The 7,825-nt window shown below is 39.7% G+C and overlaps 1 protein-coding gene and 1 long non-coding RNA gene across 2 annotated transcripts in view; one reads left to right on the forward strand and one right to left on the reverse strand.

The window, feature by feature from the left end:
• Positions 1 to 7: 7 nt before the first annotated feature.
• Positions 8 to 3,337, reverse strand: LOC109472102. The gene is made up of 3 exons (XR_002140340.1): positions 3,009 to 3,337; positions 1,629 to 1,776; positions 8 to 663 (listed from the first exon to the last, which is right to left on the reverse strand). It is a non-coding gene; the product is annotated as an uncharacterized LOC109472102 (long non-coding RNA).
• A 3,471-nt stretch (positions 3,338 to 6,808) lies between these two features.
• LOC109472103 (beta-1,4 N-acetylgalactosaminyltransferase 1-like) overlaps positions 6,809 to 7,825 on the forward strand; it is an 84,062-nt gene continuing 83,045 nt past the window's right edge. The window contains exon 1 of the mRNA XM_019771676.1: positions 6,809 to 6,840. The gene's annotated coding sequence lies outside the window, so the exon portion shown is untranslated. The remainder of the gene's footprint in view (positions 6,841 to 7,825) is intronic.

Here is a 7,825-nt window from a genome sequence, read left to right on the forward strand (position 1 = left end):
TGCACAGCCATACTCATTATGTATTTTGCTATTTCATTGTTTGATATATTGCAAACAGTGTGTACAAAATTGCAATAAAGTTCATGGTACCTTCTGTGCAAGGATATGATACTTGAACTAATGAAAACTGCTGCCATTTATATTTAGTCATAAAAGATAACACAGGCCTTCAGAAAGGTTTGCCTTCAGAAAAGTTTGCCTTCAGAAAGGTTAATGTACAATTCAAGGTTAATTATCAAACTATACAAGAATACCTTTTATACAAATTACACATCATTTGTGGTATGCTAGGTAAACAGTACATGTGTATTGTATATACAATATACCATCAACATTACCAGAAAGTGGTCAGGTCATTTTACCTAAAAGTCAGCTGACATGCCTACATGTCAAATGTGTTATCTTATCAACACTTTTTTAAAAACTAAATAATAGCCTTCTTTCCAGTTGGGCAAGATAGCTTACTAGTTACAGTGGTGCCTGCTTTCCTCTGTTCTCACTGCCCTGAGAGCAAGTCTTGTGCAGAAATCTTATTGAAGCAGGCTTAAGTGCTTGATGACTTTGACTGTTCTTTTCTCATAGCTCTGCTTTCTTATTTGGCACACAGCTTCATTTTCAATGCTTTCCTCAAAGGCGAAGTCCTCCCGGTACTCCTCCATGGCCCTGGAGAAAAATAGAATGTACATGATTGTCTATTTACAGTTGCTAAGAATTAGCAACAAAATTCACAACAAGTGTGAAGAATTAGCAAACTAGTATACTAGTATTCTAATTTTTACATAATTGAAGGCATTTGATAATCAAGAAAACTTGAGTATACTAGTATTCTAATTTTTAGATAATGAATCATAAAACAAAATAAGTGATTTACCACTAGAATGACAGTTTGCTACCAGGCTACATGTATAACTTATAGATTATTTGCCAAACCTGTTTATGTAACAGTTACTTACAGCTACCAGCACTGTACCTGTATGCTTGCCCTCCCCCTTCGCCCTTCACATGACAGGCAGAATGTTATTCAAAGTGCATATTGTGAAAATTTCATAGTGTATTCGAAATATTCGGGCCCATTTGATTCTAATCTGAATGATCAGAGCTGTTTTCAATGCTGTTAGAATGCAGTACATGTAAGAATCTCAATGCCACCTGTTTGAGAACTGTTTGTGTTTCTGGATATTCTTAAAATTATCACTGGATTCAAAATTTTTACATTTATGCTCATTCTTACATGTATGCCCAGCCTGACTGAGTGGAGACTGGATACAAGGCTATATTGAACAGTGAATTTTAACTGTAGCAGTATTAATCCATTTGAAATATCAGCGCCTTACCTGGTACCGAGATAGAAGGGCAGTACAAATATTTCCTGTTCGGTGCACAATTCACCTGCATCAAACCTGCACTCACTGGTACTACTAGTAGTTTTATATAAAAGTGTAGGCATATGTGGATTTTTATTTGCTGCATTGACTTTCACATTGTATTACTTTTAAGTTCAAAAGAAATCCTGGCAATGATTTCCAGTTTTCTGTGTAATGTATATAATTCCTATGTTCTGGGTGACAGTGAGTGGTACAGGTAAAATGTGTCTGGTGCAGGTAATTTTCAAAGTTAATGTAACTTACTGGGGCAAAGAAAACTACTAGAAGCCCAGTTTAAGTTCCTTGTACATCAGCATGTGAAGCGGTTCCATTGGGACTCCTTCTCGGTTCCCCAGTATTGCATGCTGCGACTCTCAATCCTACCCGCTGCCATTTCCTCTGCTTCGGCGTACTACAATACAATACAAAAATTGACAGAAACAAATATACATATGTCATATGTCAAATATACATATGCGCATGGTAAATACATGTAGGTACGTATCAATTTACACATCATGACATTTCAGTAACTCCAAAACTACCTTTATCAGGGTCAGTTACTGATACATCAGCCTCGTAAGTGCCATACATATAATAGGTTGTAGATCTTTTTTAAAACATCCACAATGCTTTTTCTTGCTTTGATTGATGAACTCTTGAATACAGTGAATTGTGTTTCAATGTATTAGTATATTACAGTAAAAAAAAAGTGCTTTCCCTTTTTGTAGGCTAATAGTATAACTTTGGATAACACCACAACACAGTACCAATTTGATGAGGATAGTTATGGAAGTAAAATATGCCTGATGGGGGATGATAATGAGTGGTGAGAAATGACTTTATCCTTTCCCTTTAATTAATAACTAGGGAGTAACAACTCTGTTTAGCATAAACAGAATGAGGGTCAAAGAAACATGAAATAAAATGCAACTCATGAATCTGTTTTATGACAAAATACATGAATTTTGAATTTAAAAAAACATTCAATGTTCTATTTTCTATTTAGATACATGTGTATAGGGAAATAGTAACCCGTAATCAAACTAATGCTGTCTTAGTGACATGTATGGTCAATGATAATACTCCTTGATAATACTACATGCTCCTTGATAATACTACATCTAGTCAAGTTACAGTGTAACGTATATATTATACATGTACTAGTAGTTTGATGCTGCCCAATACTATCCAAGCAGAGGTTTGGGTTTTGGGGGTATTTTTAGCGTGTTTTCAAACTTTGGTGGGAAAAAAATTCAGTGCAAAAGAGAAACCCCGATAAAAAAGCCTAAAACACGCTAGAAATACCCCCCAAAACCCAAACCTCTGCTTGGAGAGTAGCTGCCCAACCCCATTCTGGAATGGAATCACCCGGGCGCGCGTACATTTGAATCGCCGCCCCCCACCCCCAATACACATTCAGACACACACCTACGTATACGTATATACCATTACCAAATCAAATGTATTACATAGGCAGTTGATATTTGACTACTGAAATCTTCTTTTGGCTGCTAGCCACATATCCAAACATATTCACTGGCTATTTGCGAAGAAGAGAAAACAGTCCAGTCGTGCCTCAACGCAACGCGGATTTAGCACTTAAACAACAAGGACTGAGAGTCCAGTGAGCTAGTGACTAACCTGCAGAATATGTAGCCTATAAATGGTCCAGGAATTGGTCCAGGTCAGAGTAGAGATGAAGAGAAAATATAAATCGCTAGGCCGTCCCGTCTGTCGTCCATTTCAGCCAAGCCGGCAACCAACCGCAAGTCTAGTCTCGCATTATCTCGCGACGGATTTTACAACTCTCGCGAGGACTACACCCGACCGTTTATTTTCTATAGTAAAGCAGTGAGGTTACTAATAACGGTCACATCCTAGGAGGTGAAGAGAGCCTCTTAGCTTATTAGTTACTATATAACGGTGGTCACCGTTAGTAAGTAGTTACTATATATGGTATGTGTATCGGCTGGTCAGTCACAATGTCCAGATAGCGTACAATCGGGGGGGGGGGTGTTCCTTACACAGACACAAACTGTATTGCTGGAGAAAATGAGACAGTCGAGTATATTTGTAAGTGTAATTACAGAAGGGATGTGGAACACAACTTTGCGAAAACATGTCAGTCACAATGTCCAGATAGCGTACAATCGGGGGGGGGGGGTTTCCTTACACAGACACAAACTGTATTGCTGGAGAAAATGAGACAGTCCAGTATATTTGTAATTTAAACATCATCTTACGGTTTGTGGGGTCGCGATCCGTTCGTGGCAAGCTTTGGTGCCTAAAGCTGTCCAAATGTCACTAAAATTTTGGTCTTAAATCATCATTAACACTACAAGCCATGCTCGTATGAAATTATCTTTTAACATTTTAATTATATGTAACAGATACTAGAGAAATGAAGTTGACTTCTGATGCAAAACTCTGGCCTGTTTCTTGATCGCGTCTTATCGTTTGCTATATCATACTTTTCGTTCCCGAAAACCGATCGACCGGAAGCCGTTTCTAAACATGACCATAACATAAGGAAGCTACCCGATGAGAGATACGTATCGTTTCATCTGTCCCGGACCCATTGTGGTTTTCATCAGATCTTGTAGCCTGGATGCGCAATCTCCAATCAGATCATACAGTGGCAACCATGGACACTCGTCTGGCCAATGGATACTGCCTTGCCACCGAACATTTTTCCACGACATACTATACACTTGTGGGATGACCCGAGGCTCGGCGTGTCAACTCAACGGAAGCTAGCCTTGCCTTCAGGTCAGCCAACTGCGCGACCCGATCTCCTACCTCTAATTTGCAGCCGTCAACTTCAATAACGAATTTACGTCTAATAGACTCTTACGAAAAATGGGGACAGTTCGTTATGTGCGTTTCCGGTATTGGCTTTGTCATAATCACCAAGGATATGCTTTCATGTCCGTGTATGCCATACGTGGATGACAATAAGAATTGACATATAGTCACTTGCCTCTTTGTCATTCATGAAAAAAAATATATCGAAGACTCGACGAATCTATGGGGTTGAGGGGCACACTCAACTAAAGTGAAACGTTATTTCCTGCAAATTTTGCCGGTACGCCGAGCTATTAAAGTGTTCTCTATTAAATATAAAGCCTACATTAATTGGTTCAGCTGTACAAAGAACAGCCAGGGCTGTCCAACTACATGTATTTTAAAGGGCTAACCCCGGGTGACAAGGGACATACAAGCTACATAAGATGAGTACAGGACATTACAATAAAAATAATGAACTCATTACATCTATAGGATTTACTATACATAAATGCATAACTTTAAGCTAAGGTGTACTAAAAAGAGTAGTATTTACATCGGGAGGGCAGAGTCAGAATCCACCATGTATGGATCTCCAAATGAGGTCTGGAGTTTTGTTTTGAAGCAGGTAATAGTGGGAGCTGTGCGGCATTGGGAGGTAGCGTGTTCCGAAGCAAAGTGGCTCTATGGAAGAAGATTGTTTGGCCCAATTAGCCAGGCGGTTTGGTACTGGACAGAATCCAAGGACCTTTGGTTTTGTCTAATGCTACCTGCCCAAACGATGTCCGCATACTCTAGACATGGTCTCGTGATCATGAGCCTACAACCAGTATAAAAACTATAGTCTTATTGCCGGGAAATCCCACCCTTTCTACAGGAACAATACTCCCCTGCTAGCGTTATTGTATCATCCCCAACAACGTGCCTTTTCACACGGCCTTGAACAGCAGAACTGCGATCATCGCGCTCAAGGACAAACATCTGGCCTGGATCTACTATGACGGATAGGGCACATTTTACAAGCTATTCCAGTTTACTTTGTACATCGAAGGGAAATCCGTACAGTATAACGCCTTGCAAATTATGTTTGTGAAAACTTGAGAAGCATTGCATGAAGACGACCTGAAATTTAAAGGTACCATGTCAATTCCTCTTTGTACATGACCGGAATATATATGATTAATAGTAAGGTATGTATAACTTATTAACAGTAGCTCTGTCCGGGCAAATTATTCCTTATCAGGGAGCGGCGTCGACGTCCAGGAGCAATTTCTATTGGTAATTGGAGATAGTGAGGAGTTTACTTAGTTTAACCTGACTAAATCTGCGCCCCTAGCGGCCGGCCCGGTATTGACTGGTGTAATACCGGGCCGGCCGCCAGGAGCGCAGATTTAGTCAGGCTAGGAGTTTACTTAGCCTTAATTTTACGAATTCATTTGTCAACACTGGGGCTCGAACTCCCGCCTAACGCCTCCCCACTATGGGTTAGAAGTAGCGTGGGAGCAAGGGTTGGCCGCAGTGGTCGCAGCACACACAAGTTCTACCCCGCTATAAAATATATTGTATGTACAATACCCACGGTTCACACAGTGAAAAGCCGCTTGTCTTTTAATTTAATTGACCTCAGATTAGACAGAGGCGAACTATTATCAATCACACCGCTAACGTAGCGACCTGAGGTTAAGCCCAATGTCATGCCTGTCAGACACGTCTAGACGTAACTGCACAAACCCTCCTTGATTTTAGTGGACTCAGAATCGGACCATGAAAATAACGTATGTGGTTTATTTCTCCCCTGGTGTGATTTTTTAGGTTTCAAAACCTCTAAGGAAGCAGAAATTTGCCCACGAAAACGGACGGGCAAGGCTTGGGGAGGGCGCTGTTGACGCCTGTATGACCCTCAAAAGGTTGAAGGTCATGGGGCATAGAGAAGTCATAAAGAATTGAAATTTTGTTTTGGGTGTAACTATTGTTCTTTTGTTATATTGATGAGGAAATTATTTACAAGGTAAGTGGGGATTAGAAAAGGATGAGAAGGAACTCTGTAAAAGGTAAAGCACACACAAAAAACATATTGTAACTTACACTACAACGACTACAACGCAAACCTGTCTATATTAGCAACCGCTAATATTACTATCTAGTTAGAGTAGAATCAGCAGACGATAGCCGCCATTATGAGAAAATCCAGCCGCAAGTCATTCTGGGATGATGTCATCAGTCATTACGTAATGTCATTTGACCCCTGACGCCTTTTCGGGGGTGGGGGGCCTAGATCAATTTCGCATCCACATAGCCTAGCGGCGACCAATGGGTGACCTGCATTCCGCGCGCGTGCCACGCCCACTTTGCGGGCGATTCCATTCGACAATGGGGTTGAGGTTCCGGGGGTCGGGGTATTTGCTTGATTCCCTTATCAAACATGCATTGTACAGAGCTCTGGGCACCTAATCTAGTATGCCATCTATGGAACGCCTGGTTCATTTAGCTATGGGTAGCGTTATAACTAAAATCCCACCGTTTTTCTAACAGAGAAAATTTAAGAAATAAACCAAGGACGTTATCTGTGTATGATCTCCTTGAATAAACCAACCAGCGGGAGTCCGCCGCTTGAGACAAAAATGCGTGTGACACGTCTTACTGGTTCAGTCTAGTGACGAAGACCCGGGTGACTGGTCGAACGCTCTAGGTGAGAGAATTACTTTATCAAGGGTAAAAAGGTTTTACTTTTAAACATGGTAATTTCAATGCTGAATTGACTTTCATTTCTTTCACAACCACCATGAAAACCACCAGTTCATTTTTTTGAACATCGTTATCTTTGTTCTTGGAAGGTAAGATCCTTATGTTAAAATAAAACAATAATAGAAATTAATTATAACGTATAATGTATTGTTCTACGTTCAATTAAAAATGCTTCTGAATATCATGGCCAGGTAAACTAAAATTTTTAAACTTTTGCTACACCCCTGGCAGCATTGCTGTACTCATAGGAAATGATTTGCAAGAAAATACTGTATACTGACTGTCAATAAACAATTTGATTAATTTAAAGAATGATTTAATAACAAAGGCATTTTTTTATAACTTCTTGATTGAGAGACCTTTTGTTTTAAGGTCGTTTTGTTGACCGTCAGTCATCATTTCATGTTAATCAGAAAAGGCTTACTGGTGCATAGTGCATATAAAGCTAGATGTTGCTTGATAATTAAAATCAAATCGTTCCTTGTTCCCACATTTAGAAAGAAGGATTTGAAAAAATCATATATATATATATATAATGTATTATGATATATAATATATGACTTTCTTAGCCAAAAGGTCTACAAAAGTTCCATACGAAATACCTCTCAGACCTTTTGTTAAGTAGTATTGACTCTATCATAAATCGCAGCTCGAGATAAATAGCTGATATCTTATCACTCTCGGTTGGACAAACTCCTTATCGCATTGTAAACTCGCAACATTTGTAGATTCAGCAACAAAGATTAGAGTCTGACGAAGTGTTACGCTCATACGATGTCACGGCTTTGTTTACAAAAGCCGTGACATCGACATAAACCGTTACAACGACATAAAAATTGTAGATATGATAAATTTTTACTAGTACACCATCCTCTGAAAAATTTGCTGGTCCTACGATATACCGTTCGCGAGTTCTGGGGGGGGGGGGG

The sequence above is a fragment of the Branchiostoma belcheri genome, unplaced genomic scaffold (assembly GCF_001625305.1).
Source record: "Branchiostoma belcheri isolate BF01 breed outbred unplaced genomic scaffold, Haploidv18h27 scaffold267, whole genome shotgun sequence".
Lineage (NCBI taxonomy): Eukaryota > Metazoa > Chordata > Leptocardii > Amphioxiformes > Branchiostomatidae > Branchiostoma > Branchiostoma belcheri.